Source organism: Ovis aries, chromosome 14 (genome assembly GCF_016772045.2).
Source record: "Ovis aries strain OAR_USU_Benz2616 breed Rambouillet chromosome 14, ARS-UI_Ramb_v3.0, whole genome shotgun sequence".
NCBI classification, from domain to species: domain Eukaryota; kingdom Metazoa; phylum Chordata; class Mammalia; order Artiodactyla; family Bovidae; genus Ovis; species Ovis aries.
This window is the reverse complement of record NC_056067.1, coordinates 11,943,678-11,959,793: the sequence shown is the minus strand read 5'-3', so window position 1 is coordinate 11,959,793 and position 16,116 is coordinate 11,943,678.

The window sequence follows — 16,116 nt, the reverse complement described above, 5'->3', positions numbered from 1 at the left end:
ACCATGGAAGTTCATGGCAGGAGGGCACCCGACTGCGAGGGGGTCTGAACTAAGCAGGGCTCTTCTCCAGCCTCTGGGGTTGAGCAGCTTTCTGACAGGCCAGCATGGCAACCCACTCCAGTGCTCTTGCCTGGAAAATCCCATGGACGGAGGAGCCAGGTGGGCTGCAGTCCATGGGGTCGCTAAGAGTCGGACATGACTGAGCGACTTCACTTTCACTTTTCATTTTCATGCATTGGAGAAGGAAATGGCAACCCACTCCAGTGTTATTGCTTGGAGAATCCCAGGGACGGGGAGCCTGGTGGCCTGCCATCTGTGGGGTTGCACAGAGTCGGACACGACTGAAGCGACTTAGCAGTAGCAGCAGCAACCACCTCTACTGCAGCAGAGGCCGCCAGCGCCCTGCCCTTGAGCCCTCACCCTGCCTAAACACACAACAGCTTCCCAGGGCAAGCTCCCAAGCCCTGCCTGAGGGCGTTCCTGGTCACAGCCCTCCTCTCCCAGCTCACATAAGGCCCACCCTTCATACCTCTAACGGTTATTCTGGCAACTTGTTTGAAACTGCTCACTCCTCCTACCAACCCCGGAGGCAGGCTGTGTGATTCCCACTTTCCAACTGGGGCGGAGGGGACTCGGCCAGGGTCACACAGCTGGGAAATGAGAGAGCTGTGGCATCGACCCAGGTCCTCAGCTCCAGACCCAGCGGTCTGCCACTCCACCCAAACCCTGACCCTAGGACCTCGCGGGCCTTGTCACTGTGACCTCCAACATATGGCCGCGACTGAGTCAGGAGAGGGAACGTTTATCTGTGTCTGTCCTACAGTCAGATCAGCTGCCTTGTCTTCAGGCAGTGGCTGTACCATCTGAGTAGACACAACAAACTTTTAATAACTCTACACAACTCTAAACCAGAAGTATATTTTTACTCTTGTGAGTCAGCCATTTATTTGTCAATAAAGGCCAGTAAAGGAAAAGGCCCAGGGGGCATTTATAAACAGACTGTAGCCCCTAGAGACATTCCGGGGGAAGCCGAGCTGTCTAGAAATTATCTGGGCCCTGAAAACCATTCCACGGGAACAGACAAGCACGGAGCCCTCTGGGAGACGGGCTGCAGGGGCACCAGAGGTGGAGGAGGTGTTCGGAGGAGGAGTGTGGTCCCAGCCCACGGGCCTCAGGCAGACCTGCCTCCCAGCCCCACTTAGGAACCTTGGGACAGAGTGAATAGCTCTCTGGGCCTCAGCTTCATCATCTGCCAACCTTCAGGGCTCCGTGGAGATTAGAGATCAGGTTCATGACGGGCAGTGCTTGAACGTCCCTTGCGACAGGGATCAGGGCGCTGGCGCTGACTGTGATGGCGGGAGGATGGGAACCGGGATTGATCAGTGTTCATTCTCCAAAAGTGAGCTGAGTTAGCTGAATACCTGTTGCATACCAGGGGCTTGCCATGTACTGGGAGAGGAGGAGGAGGAAGCGAGTGTAAACACATCCCCTCTGAAAAGAGCAAGACATGGAGGAACAAGAGTTCTGTCTCACTGCGATACTGTCCGGCAGGATGAACCTCAAAGGACACAGAGCCCATAAGCAGCGGTTCCTTTTCTGGAGAGCCCCCAGTCGAATGGTGGGTTCTGTTCTACAAGAAGGCATGTGCCAGCCCGCTTATCGCAGTATTGCTCCCAATAGTCAGGAGTTGCCAACAGCCCAGGCTCCTGCCAGCAGAGAATGAAGAGGTCGTGGTCTCTTCATCTGGGAGAACATTACTCAGCAGTGAAGACCAGCCACCGCAACACACAACCACATGGGTGAGCTTCCATCATAACACGAGGGAAAGCAGGCAGACAGGAGCACATGCTGTGTAGGTCCATCCACATGACAGTCGAGAACAGACAAAGCTAACCGATGAGGATGGAGGCCAAAGGGTCAGTTACCCTAGGGTGGGGGGGTACTGCCTGTCTGATGATAGAAATAGTCCAAATCATAACCCCAGAGGTGATCCAGAGAGTGTCCATGTGTCTAAAATATTACGGATGTTGTACCTATATACCTCTGTATGTTGTTTTTCAGTCGTTAAGTCATGTCTGACTCTTTTCGACCCCATGGGCTGCAGCATGCCAGGCTTCTCTGTCCTTCACCATCTCCCGGAGTTTGCTCAAATTCATGTTCATTGAGTCGGTGATGCCATCCAGCCATTTCATCCTCCGCCACCCCCTTCTCCTTCCTTGAGTCTCTCCCAGCATCAGGATCTTTTCCAGTGAGTCAGCTCTTCTCATCAGGTGGCCAAAGTACTGGAGCTTCAGCTTCAGCATCAGTCCTTCGAATGAATATTCAGGGTTGATTTCCTTCAGGATGGACTGGTTTGATCTCCTTGCTGTCCAAGGGACTCTCAAGACGCTTCTCCAGTATCATGGCTCGAAAGCAGCAATTCTTTGGTGCTTAGCCTTCTTTATGGTCCAACTCACATCCATATGGCTTCTCTTGTGGCTCAGCTGGTAAAGAATCCGCCTGCAATGCGGGAGACCTGAGTTCGATCCCTGAGTTGGGAAGGTCCCCTGGAGATGGGAACGGCTACCCACTCCAGTATTCTGACCTGGAGAATTCCATGGACTGTATAGTCCATAAGTTTACAAAGAGCCTGACACGACTGAGTGACTTTCACTTTCAGTCACATCCATAATGACTACTGGAAAAACCATAGCTTTGACTATACAGACCTTTGTTGGCAAAGTGAGGTCTCTACTATTTAATATGCTATCTAGGTTTGCCATAGCTTTTCTTCCAATGAGCAAGCGTCTTTTTATTTCATGGCCGCAGTCACCATCCAATACGTGGTTTTAAATGTAATTTTAACAGATGTATTTCATTAGGACTCTTTTGTTTGAAGATGACAAAAACAGAACACACCCTGGCTTAAGTAAATTGGCTTAAGAATTGATCAGCTCCTCTAATCAGATGTCTGGGGCAGAGGGAGCCTCAGAGACTCAAGTACTGTTCTCTGCCTGCCTCACCCCGCCTCTTCTCTTTTTTCTTCCAAGAAAAAGTGTGCGTTAGTCACAAATTCTAACGCTTTGTGACCCTGTGGACTGAAGCCCGCCAGGCTCCTCTGTCCATGGGATTCTCCAGGCAAGGATATTGGAGTGAGCTGCCATTCCCTTCTCCATCCAAGAAAAAAGAAGCCATCAAACTGGCACTGGCCTCCTTGATATAGTCGGATGGTGTGAGAGAGAACTGAAAAGGGAGAAACGTCTCCCTGGGTGACTTTCGGGTCAGCTCCCTCTACCCTCCGAAGGCAGGAACCACAGCCACAGGCATCTCCAAGGCTCCTATGTCCCTCCTTATACCAGTGAATAAAACCCTGTGGTGGACTCTGATTGGCCCAACAGGAATCATGTGTCTGAAGCTGGGCCCAATCACTGTGGCCCAGAGGTGGAACCCGATCCACCTGCAACCCCTGGAGGACTCCCAGGTTGCCAGCCCCAGTTTTTTCTCGTCTCTCCAAGGGTTTGTGGTTTTCTTTTAGTCTCTCCCCAAGCACCTGCTGTTACCTCCTGTTATAGCTGCAGAAGGATGATGGGTTAGTGGGGGCATCAAGAAGGGTAAAGACTGCTGGAGAAGGAGAAGACTCAGAGGGAAGAAGGCGTGTCTGGAGGGCTGCAAAAGAGACAGCTAGACTATGCGTAATAATTATTGTTTACAAGGCATCACAGTCCTCGTCTCTTTGTTCCTCCATCAAAACCCTGAGAGATGAGGAGGGGCTTCAGGGCAGGGATTATGTCCCACTCAACAGGGGAGACAGACTTCGAGGAGGTGAAGGGCCTGCCTGCACTCACTGCTTAGATTATGAAGAAGAGGAGGGGAAGCACCCGGGCCTTCTTGCTGCCTCTCCCAGTCTCCCTCCCCTGCTTGCCAAAGCATCAGCAAGCAGAGAAGGAAGTGTGAGGCTTACCAAAGCACAAACCGCCACTCCATGACCTCATTAATATTTTCTTTTAGGTTGACTCTGGTTTTTACTTTAATAATTTTTAAAAGTGAACTTTGAAGAATTGCTGACAATGGACTATCAGTACCTCTTTGATAGGTAGATGGTAACCAAAAGCAGATACAAGAATGGGAAAACAGTGTTACTCAGCCTAGCTGGACAATGTTACCTGCCCACAGCTCCACCTCCACGCCAGGCCTTGGTCTGCTTTCCTCACATGAGAAGATCCGCGGGTGTCAGAGGGAGTGAAAGACAGCCGACCTTGATGCCTTTGGATGGCGTGCAGGAGAATGGGAAGGGGCGTTTCTCACTTTCTCGCTGGGTGACTCATGATATGTAACGCTCAAAATCAAACATGGGAAAGCATGTTTATTATGGTTGTGTGTTCATTTTCGGAGTGTCTCTGCTTTTTCCTGCCCCTTCATTCCTTTTGGGTCTTAGTACACGATGGAACAAGGTCCTGCCACTGCAGCATTTGATATCTTGTAACTGTGGTGCCAAGTAAGTAAAAAGGCATATGTGGGCTTGGGGGGAGGGAGAGAGAGACGGGAGGGGCAATTGATGCTCAGAGAATGGAGTTAAATATAGGGCCACAGGGGATGTTTTAAGGTACAAAAAAGAAAATATTAAGCCTATCAAAATGTATAATAAATTGTTTTACTAGAATTGACTCTATGGAGTTTTTAAGAAGATACATAAACCCTAAGAAATTGCATTTTTTAGGGGAAGAGAAACTTGTTAACTATAAGAATGTAACCATAAAAATCCAAAATGTGGGAAATCCCACATGATAAATGACATTTCTTCAACAGATAAATTGCTGAAAAAAAAAAAGAGAGAGAGAGAGACAGAGAGAAATCAAAGGACTAAAAGCCACCCAATGTATATATAGCTTTGTTTAGATCCTGATTCAAAGAACCCAGTTTTTAAAAATTATGAAAAAATGGGGGGAAATGACTCAGGATTTTTATAACATTGAGGAATGTATTACCAATTTGTAATCAGGGTATTGGGCACCTTTAAAGAGTCTTTCCTCATGTTTTAGAGCTATGGACAGAAATGGAAGAATGAAATGATAGAAAATCCAGCCTTCATCTCGGAGGCAAAGCTGATATGGAACTGATGACTGCTGAAGTCTGGTAAGCAGGGCGTGTGGGTGTTCTCCACTCTTCTATGTGTTTCAAAGGTTCCACGATAAAAAGTTTAAAATAAGTCAGCCTTTACAAACATGTTGGAAGCCCCTCCTAAGTTCCATTCTCCTAAATGTGTGGAGCCCAGTCCTCAGAACCATCTTCCAGGTGCTGAAGTAAAAAGATGCATCATTCGTGTCCATCGCCCAGCCAACAGCACGGCTCCTAGACACAGAGGTGGAGGGGCCCTGGTCCTGGATTTGGGGAAGGGGGTCCTGACAGGTCTTCAAAGGGGGCAGGTTTTGCCCATTTCACAGCCCACTGAGAATTCACAGTTCTCTAATTGTGAACCAAACATGAACTTTTTTTCAGCTAGGGAACTCATTTATGCTTGGCAAACGGCAACATCTCATTTCAAAGCCAGGAAGGGAGGACTTTAAAAGATTTAAAACCCAGCTCCAAAAGTTCCTTGGACATCAAATAGCTTTTTTGAAACAAGGTTTTGATGAGTTAAGAGCAAATGAATCAGAAACATATGGATTAAATTCTCCTTAAAATCCGCATGGGTTTAAAAAATGAAGGGGAATGGAGCTTGGCAAATATCTTTTTCGGTTTTATCAGACCCCAAGCATTTTAAAAACAGTGCAAGATGGTTGGCAAACCCAACATGCAGCTGAATTCATCCTGTGATAATGGCGGGTCTCGAGAAGGACCTGCTGCTCAAGTTGGGGACACCACGCAGGGCAGCTGTGAGCCTCCCCTCCCCCGGTGAGCCAAGGCCTCCCCTCCACACGCCAGAGCTCTGTGAGCAGAAAACCCCAGCGGACGTCTCCACGAAGGGATTCTGGTCCGTGCAGCCACCCGCGCTTCTTGATAACTAACTGCATGACAGGAAATTAAGAGAAGCTGCAGAAGGCAGCGTTTCCATTCTGTTCAGGTGTGCGCTCAGTTGTGTCCGACTCTGTGACTCCACGGACTGCAGCTCACCAGGCTCCTCTGTCCATAGAGTTTCCAGGCGAGGACACTGGAGCAGGTTGCCAGTTCAGGTCCCCACCTCTGATTAGAGATGCCCTCAAGTCTCCCTCCCAACCTCCGCCAAAGCCCCCTTTGGGGGAACTCAGATGGCTCTCAGCTAAAGAAAGTAGCGCAGTCTTGGCTCTGGGCTGAGATGGGCCTGCCACAGGCTCGGACAAAAGCCCAGTGCGTGTTCTGTAAGAAGGGCCCTCCAGAGGGAGGCCTGTGGCCAGGCGTATACGTGGGGGTCCCTCTGAGCTCAGATGCAGACCCCAGGCATGAGACAGTGGAGCGGCCCTCAACCAGCCCCAGAGAACTCCTTCTATTACCGGTGAGGAGACAGTGCTGAGAGCACAGGGCCCCCGGGGTCACCTGTCGAGACACACAGCAGTGACGCCGGGGTGCAGGAGCTGAGATTCCCGATCCCCAGGTCATACTCAGGCTGCATCTCAGAGCACCGCCAGGAACCATTCTGGAGCACGACTGACACCGAGCATCCTCGAGGATGGCGTCGCGGGAGAGGCGCAGAAGCACATCCATCTGTGGCCCCCTGCCCCCAGAATAAGCCCCAGTTCTCAGCTTGCGTGTCACACTGCCTGCAGGGTCACCCCGTCCACCCTGCACACAGAGGACCCACCCAAGAGGCGGATGGGAGAGTGGTGAGAGGACAGAAGCGGGGCCGGCCTGCCAGCTCCACCACGCAGAGCCGTGCGGTGCGGAGTGAGCGGCCAGGGACCCTGTGGCCCAGCTGGCTCACCTACAAAACAAGGATGCTAATCGCTCCCATCCGAGCGCACTTGGAGGGACTGCATGAGTTTCTCCGTGTGAGGCTGTCGGCGTCTGTCTGGCCCAGGGACCCGCCATGCATGCCCACGGTGCTGAAGGTGACGCAGTGCCAGTCGCTGCAGATAAATGACCTCACCCCACTCTATCCTCACCACCGCCTTGATGTCATCACCCCCAATTGAGGGGTGAGAAATCCGAGACTCCAGGAGGCTGAATAACTTGCTAATGAGCTGCACAGCCAGATTTCCAGTCCAGATAGGGCGGGCTCCCTGGCCGCCTGCACCCCAAAGGCGCCGCTGCTCCGAGGGGTATGGGCTGGGTGTTCAGCCTGGGCTTGGGCCCCTCGGCCAGCTCTGCGCCATGGACCAGCTGCGTAACCAGTCGCCATGGGCCTGTCTGAATCCAAGACCATCCACTCTCCTTAGCCGAGGAGAGGCTGAGGGGTGAAGGAGAGACACCCCGCCACCCTCAGTGCAGAGTCCAAGTCCATCCCACCACCCCACTCCCTGCTGGGTAACCCCAAGAAGATTCATTCACTGAGTCTCAGTCCCCTCATCTGTAAGATGGGCCTGTCATTGGTATTTACATCACAAGGCTGGGAAAAATAAATGACAGAAGGCCTGTACTGCTCTCGCTGGGCAGAGTTCCCAGCACGGCTAATTGCCTGATAATTATGGAAGCTCAGGCCTGCATTGTCCTCCACCCTCCAGCCTCCGCCTCCAGGAGGACAAGGTGTCTCCACAACAGAGTTCTTTACAGGTAACAGTGTCCTTTCCATAGCCCAGCCTTGTGCCTCCCAGAACGTGTCTAGGGACCAGGCACAGAAACGCAATGACATGCCGGGGCTCCCTGTGTCTGTCTCCACTGACACTCTGACGTTGGCCTGACTGGCTGTTCTGCCTGGGAACATGCAGCTTGCTGCATCTCGTCACGCTTCAAACTCTGATACCAACCCAGTCACTACAATTCTAAGATGCCACCAAAGACGGGGTCCTATATGTGGGACGCCTGGTGGGTATGGACTCAACTTCCCCCCACCATGGTTCTCCCATCTGTAAAACAGCCAGTGACCCCTGCTTCTACGGGGCAGTACCAAGAACACAGCAAGTGCTCAGTAAATGGCCCACCTGCCACGGGAGACTCTAACCCTCCATCCAATTTCACACCAAGCGCCAAGAAAACTGTAGATCAAACCGTATCCCAAACGCGCAGAGATGAGCCTGGCCCTGGGCTTGCTTCAGATGAAAAAGAACTTGCTTTTGCTATGTCAAGATCACAAACCTATTACACTTTTAAAACCCAAAGAGGAGACTCGGGCCCTTTGAAGCCAACGTAAATACAACTGTTTAACAGCTTATTTTAACTATCCAATGGGAACCCAGTTGCTTAAATGGATTCACGTTGCCAGCAATCTCTCTCTGCGACATGGTATTTGTTAGAAATCAGGATTTCACTTCACAAACCGTCCTGCGGTCGCCTCCGCTTTGTCTCTTAACAGGGCTGTCTTTATGTGAGTTTTCTTTGGCTTCCCAATAGAAGAGTAACAGATTCCTTTTGAAGTTTTTTTATTGATGAATGAGCCGCTATAAATAACCCTCCATGGCAGCCGCCCGATCTCTGAAGTTTACTCTGGAATAATAGTAGCAGTGGGGATGAAGGGCAGTTCACAGCAGCGTGTCATGAAATACTTTAATGGGCTTCATACTGTTTAACTTAATCTTTACAGATGTAAAAACAGAAATACAATTATTTTAACAACTATTATTACATATTGCTTTGCTAATGAAAACAAGGTCCTGGGAAGCACTGGGAGATACTGAGGGAATCCTTATGACCCTCACGGAACTACGCTGGGTGCTGGCGGGGGTGGGATCTGGGGACGGAGAGAGAGTCAGGGACCGAGCATCTTGGCTCTCCCCCAGGTCTCTTTCTGCCACCCAGCTTTCACACACACACACACACACACACACACACACACACACACACAGATATACACATGTAACCACACAACCCATCCTAAAGACGCTGTCATACCGAGTGCAGCTTCTCGGAGCTGATTTCAGGCTCAGCTCTGCGGTATGAATTATGGGGCCCATGGAGAATTTCTGTTGCTGGGAAAGACAACCGCTTGCTCTTAATGGAGCTCGAAGGACTTTTCCTGTTTCTCACAGTCCCCAGCTGCCACCCCGCCTCCTTGATCCCAGCCCCCCCGCTGCCCCCGCCCCCTCAACTCCAGCTTCCAAGGAGCATCCTCTCGCCAGAGGGGACTGGGATACAGCTCACTCGCAAACCCATAAATCCAGAGGTCGCGCCTGCAGTCTGAACCTTCTCCCTGCCCCTCTGGGAAGTCGCAGAGATTAAATATGGAACCCCTGGGTCTCGTCCACTGCGCTGTGAAGACCGCCCTCCCCTTTGATTCTTCGGGGAGGTCTCTGCCTGCAGAGGCGCGTCCAGAGTCCAGACATGCCTTTTTCTCATGAGCTGTGGCCTAACCCCCCTCCTGCACTCCAGACTGGGAGCTGGGGGCCCCCACACAACCCTTCACTGTGTAACTCTGCGCCTTCTCCTCCCTGCTTCTTGGAGCGGTCCTTGCCAGTGAAACTAGGAGCTTGCCTGAGCCCCGAACCCTTCGGAAAATGACAGGATTGGGCAGGGATACGTCAAAAATATGTATTTTGAAAGCTCAACTGGAGACAGGGGCTGGTACCCACGGCAAGCAGCAGATTTGCCCAGTAGTCGGCAGCTGGTCTGGATTCTCACAGCCCCCACCCCGTGGACCAGGGGCAGTGGGCAGATCCTTGAGAGCAAAACAGAGGGCAGCTCACTCCCAGGGAAAAAGAGCCAGACCGGGACCGTGGACGCCTGTCTAGGTCTGCCCAGGTTTACCCGTCAGGTGGGCTGAGCAAGTAAAGGGGTGAACAGCCTTGTGTGGAGAAAAGCACCAGGAGTCAGACAGGCGCTCTCCCGGGATGGCTCTACAAACGTTCATGTCTGCTCCGCACCAAGCTTTGGATCACAAGCCGAGGACGTTCACTCTGGCAGGAGAGCCAGGCGTGGAGAAGTGCAATCCCGTAACAAACATTTTTGGAGGCCTGCTGAGTGGCAGGCTCTAGGCTGGACATGATAGGGAAAAGGGGGCACAACAGAGAATGATTTGACCTTTGCCCTCAAGAGCGCATTGCATCCTGGGGAGGGACAGATGCAAAACTCATTACTGGGCAAATAATTACTTAATTGCAGTTGGGATAAGTACTCTAAAGAGCTGCAGAATCCTCTAAAAGTGTGTGAAAGGGCAAGCGAGAATCAAGCTGTGCATCCCTCGGGCTGAGGCAGAGTGCGTGAAATGCGGCTCGTCTAAGCTAAGATGTGTGGTTAGCACAGGATACACACTGGACTTCCAAGACTTGGTGCCAAAAAGATGTAAAACATGTCAATAATTTCTATATTAAACCACATGCTGCAGTGGGATCAAGTCCAGGTCTCTGAGCCACCAGGGAAGCCCAGTACCTTAGACCCCTGAAATGAACTTTACTTGTTTCTTTTCACTTTTTCTGTTTTAAGGTGGCTTCTAAAAATTGTCAGATTACTCTTCTTCAGCTCGCTGTACTAGAAGATCCAAAAATGCATCCCTGAGCAAGAGGCTTTCTGTGGCCCTTTAGCTTAAAAATCCCGGAGAGACTGGAAGGAGATAGAAATGTGGCCTATGCCACTAGCTCTGTTCTTCGGGTGTGGAGATCACACAGATGGACTATCTGGGGTTTCTCAAATCCCAGGGCTGTAGAGTCAGATAATGCTCCATTGTGAGGGGCTGTCCTGTGCTCTATAGGATGTTCACAGCATGTCTGGCCTCAACCCCCTAGATGCCACTAGCACCCCTCCCCTGGTTATGACAATGTAAAACGCCTCCAGACACTGCCAACTGCCCCAGGGGTAAGACTTCCCTGGTGAGAAGCAGCCCGCTCGACCAGTGTGGGACCAGGTGAAGATTCTGCATTAGAATCCCCAGCGTCTTCAGTAGAGGGGTCTGGGCAGCAAAATTTGTCAAGCTCGCTGGGAGGTTCTGACATGCAGACCCCACTGAAGGCCTCGTGGAGGATGCTGTCTGCTAGAGGGTGTGTTCCCTGCCTGTCTCTTCTACTTCAGGAGGTGAGGAGGTGTTCGCCCTGTCGGCTCCCTGCTTTCACGCTTGGTCGGGTGATACGGAAGAGTGGCTACGAGCTTTAAAGACAGGAATGCGTGCCTGGGTGTGGTGCTTTGAAAAGGATCTGCTTTGCAACCTGGGGGCGGGGGGTGGGTACTGGTAAAATATCAGTAATAAAATGGACACAGTGCTCCCCAGTTCCCAAGCTCACCTCAAGATGAAAGAGATTGTGCACACAAGACCTCAGGATGGAGCCTGACGATGAAGGAGGGTGCTGCAGAGCCGGAGAGCCTGGATCCAAACCCAGTTCTGCCACGTATGGGTCACGGGACCCTGGGAAGTGACTATGCTCTCTGAACCAGCTACCCCACCTGTAAAAGAGGGGAAACTACCTTCCCTAGCTCATGGACCCAGGAAGAGTAAATAAGTGATAATACACATAGAGTCCTTAGACCCCAGCTGAGACTGAGTGCTCCGCAAGCACTGCCCTCAGAGATCTGATCACTCTTGTTGGCATAAGTTTTTACTGCAAACGCTCCTTCAATTATACAGGAAGAATTTGCAAGCCGCTCTTGCAAAGGCTATAGCCGTGGGTCCCAAACTGCCAGGACCACAGAGCAAGCCACCGCAGAAGCTGCCGCCTCCAGCAGGACCGATAACTTCAGGTCCTGGATGGTTCTCACAGCTCCAGGTCCCAGGACCACTCCTGTGGTCCACAGCATCCAAGCAGGTACACAACCCTGCCTCCTGGCCACCTGGCTCCCAAGGTCACACCTGTACATCTGGTGGTGGGCCCTGGCCTAGCACACAGGTGAGCAAGGGGCATCTTTCCTTTTAGTATCTGAAAGACTAGATAAAAAGAACGGGAATCTATCAGGAATTGGAAAGTGTTTAAAAGATTTTAAATATCAACATAAGATCATAAATATCAACAGGGCCCTCACTGGTGCCTGTCAATATACTTCGCTAGTCTCCCCAGCTGAATATAAGCCTCTCAAGGATAGGACTCGGGTCTGGGCTGTTTGTTTATGACTAAGATGTGCCACAGGCCTGGCCCTTAATAACTGTTTGGTGGATGGAGAATATCAAACTATTCTGATGACAAAGGCACTTGGAACAAGTTCCTGATTGTGGGAAAATAGAAACGTCTTTACTCCTTTCTGGGAATCCCTACACATATGTGCGTCCTTTACCCCAAGCTGAGCATGGGTCAGTACTGGTGAGGCACTAGCTCAGGCAGCAAAGATGGTGCGAAAGAGAACAGGCACTTTAGGAACCAGTGGGCCTTGATTCGTCCTCCATCATGTGGGGAGACTATTTTGATCATTCGAAATTGAGTACAAATGTGGACAAATAAGAATAAAGAGTAAGAGGCCAACAACCCCTCTGCACGATTCCTTCCTCCCTGGAGATGCGCCTGAGGGCCTTGGTACTGCGCTATGTGGCTCACGGTCCTGGCTGCCGAGCAGACCCTCCTGAGGAGCCTTCAGAAACATGCCATCTGGTCCCAGAGGAGTGGGAGCCCTTGGGAGCAGGACACAAGCACTGGGAGGCCATCCTGTATCAGAGGAGTGAGCACGCGGCCCCTGGATTTGCTCTCACCCCACATAGAAAGCCAATGAACCCTTGGAACAAACAGCAGAGACAAGAAATGAAACACACAGGAAATAGATGTGTTTCTCCTGAATCCCATCTTCCTTATGTCGCTGGGTGGCCCTTACTCAGATACTGGGCTGTCCCTAGGCTAACAGTGTCTCCCATGCCTACCCCACCCCCTAGAGCCCATGCCCAATGAAGGGAAGGAGCCGTCATTGCAGGGTGCTCCAGGCACCAGCAAGAGCCCAACATGAATTATTCATCGCTGCCTCCGCCCACCCCCCCATCATGCTCTCAAGATGGAGCCCACAGGGCAGACACAAAGTCCAAAAATGTGGGAAAGTTTATTTATTTCTCCAAAACATTCCTGATTTGTAATGTGCTTTCTAAAAATGTTCTAGCTGACCCAGCCCCTGCTATATTTAGCCACAGCATTTAAAGAAATGTTCCTTACCCTTTATAAGGCGGGCCATGAAACATGAATTTAGGAAAAGCGGCTTCCCAGTCTGGTCCCTTTGTCCCTGGGAGAGGGGTGGAGCCTCTCCTTGACCTACAGTAAGCGCGGTCTTGGCGCTCAGGGCCGGGGGTGGGGGGGCAAAAATAAAGAGTTGCATTCATTCCCAAGGCCCTTGAGTTCACAATGGCTGGATGGCCAGCCCTGGGAAGCCGCTTCTAAGCTCCCGGGCAAAGCAAGGAAACACCAAAGGACTGGCTCTCCTCTGTCTGTGAAAATCGCTCTCCTGTGGTTTCCGAGGATCCCCTGCCGGGTATGGCAGCTTGTTTTTTTTGCTTTTGGTTTTGTGTTCAAATGGTTGGATCATCTCAAGAGCTATGAGACTGCAAGGAAGAGATGAAATGGCTGCCAGGCTGCCCTGGAGGAAGAGGTGGAGAAGTCTGCCCAGGAGGCTCTCGCGACCTCGGAATTATGGAACGTGAGCAGGACTGTGGGTTCATGATTTTGTTACAAAACCGAGACATCACAAATGCACTCGTAAAACAAAAGTGTTTAGATTAGAGGCTACGCCTGTATACAGAGATGAGACCTCCCATTTACCGAACGCTTCCTGCACGCCAGATATTTTATGTATATATATTTACTGTTTTGGGCTTCCTTGATGGCTCAGACGGCAAGGAATCCGCCTGTAATGCAGGAGACAAAGGTTCAGTCCCTGGGTCAGGAAGATCCCCTAGAGGGGGCATGGCAACCCACACCAGTATTCTTGCCTGGAGAATCCCATGGTCGGGGGAGCCTGGCAGCTATGGTCCATGGGGTCACCAGTTTAGTTCTGACAGCTGCCCGATGCTGAAGGCTTTAGTGCTAGTCCATTTTGCTGGTGAGAACTAGGAACTTAGACCCATAATAAAATTTACTCCTCACAACAGCTTGACGAGGCAGTTACTAATGTTGCTCCCATCAGTACAGATGAGAAAGCTGAGGCACAGGGGGGTAAGCCATTTTGCTGATGCCACACAGCAACCGGGTTATTAGCGGAGCTGGGTTATTAGCCTGTGTCTGGTGGGCACAGTCTTGATGGGGTTAACATACTCCTCCGCTCCTTCACCTGAACCTCGAATTACTGAATGGTAACGAGTCCTAAGACATTAATAGGAGGGGTTTCCTCACAGCAGGTGTGTCTGGAGAGACCTGGGAATATGTGGAGCAGGAGAAGGTGACCACTGCCTGGGAAAGAAGTGTGACCCCAGGAGGAGGGTATGCGCAGTGCTCACTTTGCGCAGGATGGGGATCTGAGTCCAGCTGTAAGCTAGGTGTTGTCCAGGGTGACAGGGGCTGTGAGCAGCAAGGGGCCACCCTCCCTTCCCAGAGGCCCGACCTCGCCGCTGCCGGGCTGGGACACTCCCTTCAAGTCCCTCCTCTGGACTCTGGCTGGAGGACACCCACACCAGCATGCGGGCCACGAGTTCTGGAAGAGTTAAGACAGCATCTGTCATGTTCTGCCTACTACCCAGGAAGGAACAGCTTTGTTTTAAATGCTCGACAAACACAAACGGATACAAACTCTGTGCAGTCATCCCAGGCCCCAGCAACTCAGCAAGACATTCTGGTCTTGGCCCTTGGAGGCCAGCAGTGTGGTCTGGGCCCTAGAGGAAGGATCCCCCCCTCACTGTACTGGCCGTGCTCTGTTGGAATTGTCCCCATCATGGCGTGTTCTGTACCCCTCTCTGCCCCTACAGGCTAACCCCCATGGGCTGCTGTTACCTGGGCTCCCTATCGGCTGGACTTGTGGTGGGTTTAGCCATCGGAAGCACCACTCTGAGGGTAGAAGGCAGAAGAGGAGTTGGGGGTGTCTGCTCAGCTCCCGTCAGTGCTGTGGCCGCATCTTCACTCATTCCGCCCACTCCCCTGAAAATAGTGCCTCCACCCCAGTCTCCTTCCAGTGGCTCTTCTAAGTCGGGTTCTGGTTCCTCCCGGAACCCTGGTTTTCACGCTGATAGAAGAGGGAAGTTGGGACAAATCTTTGCCCAGCTGGGCCCAGGCCCTAACCACTCACTGTGACCCTCTCTAGGTCACTGTGCCATCTATGGGGATCTGTCTGACCCTGCAGAACCCCGAGTCTGGGGCAAAGACCAAAGACAAATGTAGATGAGAACTTGCCACCTGGGTATTTAGGTATACTAATGGCTTGAAATGTGGATTTTTAAAAAAAAGATTTTACTTTTCCAACAAACTCATGCTCTTCAATTTTAAGAATGAAGCTGGATTATTATCATGTGTATTTCTGACTGTATGAAACAACCCCTGCTTCATGGAAATAAGATTCTAGCCACTGTGAAGCACACCGAGTGTGCGCTCACATGGGTGTGTGCATTCCTGGCCGACGGGCTCTGGCCTTTGGCTATAACAATAAAATCCAGTGTGGCTGATTCATTAACCCACACATGGATAGACACTGAGCACTTTTAGTGAAATGGTAGAGACCGCAAGTAGGCTTCTTTCCAGAGAGGTGCGGTTGTCCTGGAAAATGGCAGACATATCCTGTTCCTCCGGTTCTGGAAAACCTCATGGGGCATGTGAAAACCAGGAGGCCATCAGCTTCCACAGGAGCCAGGAAATACCCAAGAACGGACAACACAAAGGCCCTTGCAGAGTCCCCGCACCTTTGCAAGAGTCTGGGAAGTAAAGGTCTCTGGTGGGTATGTCTTCCAAGAGTCTTTTATAATATCTTTGTTAGTTTTACTATAATCGTGCAAAAAAACTTAATTATTCCTTGTTCAAATTCTATAGCAAAACAAAATCTTTCCAACAGTGCCAGTACTTGAGTTATTCTAAAAGAAATCAGCACTTGATCCGAGTCTGTCTGTCTCAACTATGCAAAAAAAATGAATTTCTGACCATTTGTGTGTGTAGAAAATATATATACACACGTATATATACACATATACAGATATGTACCTGTGTACATACATACATATACACTTACTTATCATTGTACATAAACCTGCCTTATCCTCCATTA